General features: G+C 37.9%; 1 pseudogene; it reads right to left on the reverse strand.

Moving 5' to 3' along the window:
* Window positions 1-1,839: 1,839 nt before the first annotated feature.
* On the reverse strand, window positions 1,840-2,260 carry LOC129677723 (60S ribosomal protein L27a-like; annotated as a pseudogene).
* Between the last annotated feature and the right edge of the window lie 2,073 nt (window positions 2,261-4,333).

Below are 4,333 nucleotides of genomic sequence, written 5' to 3' on the forward strand. Positions count from 1 at the left end.
TTGTGGTCATAATTAAGGTATCTTTGGATTAAATAGAATGACACTGCTGTATCATGTTTTTTTATAAGAGATACACAAAGATTTTCAAAGTAAAGATCAAAGCAGGTCACTGAAGAAAACCATGTGATCCAAAGACAGGGATGAGAGAAAAAAAGCAGAAAGTATCTACAAACAAGCAGAAAACAATTACTAAATCAGCAGTGGTAAGTCATCATCTATCAAACATTGCTCCGCATACAAATGGATCCAATTTTTAATCAAAAACCATAAGATGAACAAATGTATTAAGATGCAGTACCCTATATGTTGCCTGTGAGAGACATATTATGCTTTTTGACAGAAACTAATGAAAATTAAAAGATGGAAAATATTTTTCACCCAAATGAGGTGGAGGGGAATAAAGAATCTCAGATCAAGTAGACTGTATAACTAATATCAACAAATGGAGACAAAGATTATTCTGTAATAAGGAAGTCAACCTTTCTTCAAGATAGAACTTGATATCATACACTCACACAGGTGTGTGTGTGTGTGTGTGTGTGTGTGTGTGTGTGTTTATACCCAACACTGACTCAGCTAAAATAGGAAGCAAATGTGGGGGGGTGTGAATAGTTCCTCACCATCCTTCTTCTATTGATGGACAGATCACCCAGACAGAAAATCAGTAAGAAAACATTGTCCTTAACATATCCTTTAGACCAGAGGCCAACAGACTCACAGGCACACCATCCTTCAACAGCAGTAGAACACATTCTTCTTCAAATCACACCCACCACTTTCTGGAAAGGTCATGTGGAAGAACACAAACAAGTCATTGCCTTTAGACAGATTTAAGTTCTCTCTCTCTATCTCTCTCTCTCTGGCTATGAGTACAGGGAACAAGAAATCAGGAACATAACTTTGGAAAATCAGTAATTATATGGAAATAGAGCAGAAAACCTGAACAATAAGTTAAAGGTAAAAATACAAGAGGAGAGGGGTTGGAGAGGTGGCTCAGAGGTTGAGAGCACCAGCTACTCTTGCAGACATCCTGAGTTCAATTCCCAACAACCACATGGTGGCTCACAAACATCTATAATGAGATCTGGTGCCCTCTTCTGGCCTGCAAATGTACATGCAGACATAACCTTGTACACATAATAAATAAATAAATATTTTAAAAAAATACAAGAGGAGACTAAGAAATAAGACAGGATGGATACAGACAATGTTAAAATGTCACATCTGGAGCAGTTCTGAGAGTGATGTTTCTGACAATGAGCACCTTCATCCAAAACAAGAAAACTTGAAAATAAATAACTTATCAATATTATTCAAAGAAGTAGAAAAAAAAAAGAAAGCTAAGCCCCAAATTTGCAGAAAGATAGAAATAGTAAAGAGTATGTCAGAAATAAACAAAATAAAGGCTAGGAAAAAAAAAACAGAAAAGGTCAATAAAACGAAGGATTATGTTTTGAAAACCAACAAAAGGTAAACCCAACAAAATTTTAAAATATTCTAACAAAGGACTCAAATAAAATCAACTATAAAAAATGAAACATTGTAGCATACAATAAAAATAAGAAGGATATTGAGAAAATATTAGAAAGAAGCTCTTGCTAAATGCATAACCTAAAAGAAATATACAAATGGCTAAATAGACAGCCTATTATGATCTATTAGGACTGAACAAAAAATGAATAGATTAATAATCAATGAAGAGTCTGAATCAGTTGTGTAAATCATACTCCATCAGAAAAACAAAAACAAACAAAGAAAAAACCAAACAACAACAACAAAAATAAGGGTCATATCGTTTCTGTGCTATGTAACAAATACTTTTTTTTTTAATGTTAGCATTTAATTAAACTCCCTGAGTGGCATTTTGTATTGTATTCTACTGCTGAAGAATTTGGTCTTCACAGTGATAGCCTGCTTAGGGAGCTTGCCCTTCCCCAGAACTTTGAGGTACAACATCAATGATGGGAGCAACTCCTGTCTTGATTTTGGCAGCATTGATCTGTGTCTACTCACTGACCAGTGTCCACAATTTATCCAGGTTGACAGTCGGACAGAAACACTGGTTCCTCTGTAAGTAGTAATGCCTCATATCGGTTTTCCCAAAGTAACCTGAATGATAATTGTCGAAGTTGACCCTGTGGTGATGCCTGCCTCCAGCATTTTCACGGCCTCCTGGGCGTTTGTGGTGCTTACTGATGCGGTGGTGACTGTGGTTTACATGGCCCTGGAGTTTCCAGATCTTCCTCAGTCTGGATGGCATGGCAGCAGAAGAAAGGAAAGAGCTGTACCAAATATTTAAAGAAGTAAAACACACCCTTCTTAACCTCTTCCAAATAATTGATGACAAGATGCTAATAAAAATTGATGCTAATAAAAATACTCCATGCGGCTGGTACAACCCTATATAAAAGCTGAATAAAGACAATGCAAAAATAGGTCAGTAACCCTGATGAACACACATGGTAAAACAAAAACAAAAACAAAACAAACAAGCAAAAAAGACAATGGCAATAAAATACAAGCAAACAGAGTTTGACAACTGTGACGCCATAATCATGGTGTAGAAGAGGCACAGGATAGTAAGTTCATGAATTTATAGTCAATTGAGTGTCAACACATATGCCAAGACATAGTATATGAAGAAGAAAGTCTCTTTGACAAATGACATTAAAAATACATCCACTCATAGGAGTCAAAATCAGACCAGGGTCTCACATTATATGCAAAATTCAACACAACGTGCATTAAAGACTTAAAATAAGACTTAAAATATTTGTAGAATATGGAAAAGTCTGTGTCACCAGCTGAGGTAGGGATTTTTCTGTGTAGATGTTAATCTCACACATAAGAAAGCACACATAGGCGAATGGATTATATCATATGAAAAGAATCTGCGCACCCAAGAGAGAAACTGCCAGAAAAAAGAAACATTATGTAGAAGCAGAAAGTATTTTCAAATGTTTAATCCAGAATTTACAAACAAGTAACTGATGGACATGAGGAGCTCAAACAGCACAATACCAAGGAAACGAGTGGGAAACAGATTTAGTTTAAATAGGAATCTCAAAAAAAAAAAAAAAAAAAAAAGAGTTTACAAAAATGCTAGCAGGCATATAAAAACAAGCACAAAATTTATCAGAGAAATGAAAATTGAACTCATCCCTACAAAGATGAGTATTGGGAGATGCCTCAGTTGGTTATGAACTTACCCTGTAAGGGTGATGTTTAAATCCCAAGCTTAAACCACATAAAATCCTAGTATAGAAAAACAAACTGGCAATCAGTGTAGCCACCATTGAGCTCTGGCTGTGGGGATAAACCCGCCTTAAAACTCAAAAGTGGAAGCCGGGTGTGGTGGTACATACCTCTAATCCCAGCACCCAGGGAGGCAGAGAGAGGTGGACCACTGTGAGTTTGAGGCCAGCCTGGTCTACAAAGCTAGTCTAGGAAAGCCAAGGCTACACAGAGAAACCCTGTCTTGTGGGGCAGGGACCTAAGGTGGAGCATGATTGAGGAAGACACGTGATAGCAAGCCCTGGGCTCCACTCAGGCATGCATACTGATGGCCACATCCACAGGTAAACATTGTGCACAAATGTGTGATAAGGATGTCATACAGTGCAGCTGTATTATTACTGGCTATATGTTCAGATAAATTTAAATGCCACATCAACGAGATACTGCACTGCTTCGTTCACTCCAGCACTGTCTACCACAAAGTTACGGAATTTCCTTAGGGCTCTGTCAGTGCATCAAGAGATAAAGCCAGGTGTGTTTATAGACACAGGATAGGTTTTCGTGTACACAAGCAAGAAGGATTCTAGTTCGTGGTTCCTTCTAATACAGTTGAAGTATGGGGCCTATTACACAAAGCACACAAAGCTTTCTACACAACATCCAGTTGGATACATGAAGAAGTTCCTACTACTTCCACATCACAGATGAAGAAAACTCATCGACACACATCACGCAGCCAGCAAAACGAGAATCTAGGAAGTCAAACAAGCTGGCTTGCTCGGAGTTTGCGCTTTTGGTTCTTACTGATATTTAACGTGGTTAAACCCTCCTCCCACCCCCACCCCCCATAGATCTCTCTGGATACCAGAACTCTAAATCCCAGAGAGACAGATAGGACACATCACTGTCTCCCCATAGAGTTTAGGGCAGACAAAAGTTGCAAGGAATTCTGCCTTGAACCTGAAGCCAGAGCTGGACTCAAAGACAGGGATTCTTTAGATGTTGTAGGTCACAAAACTTTGATGTGATTCTATTTCCAACATCTATATTATCCTCCTCTTTCCCACAGAGTATAAAACATCACACCTTTCATGCT

Source organism: Psammomys obesus, unplaced genomic scaffold, assembly GCF_907164565.1.
Source record: "Psammomys obesus unplaced genomic scaffold, mPsaObe1.curated_primary_1811, whole genome shotgun sequence".
Taxonomy (NCBI): Eukaryota; Metazoa; Chordata; class Mammalia; order Rodentia; family Muridae; genus Psammomys; species Psammomys obesus.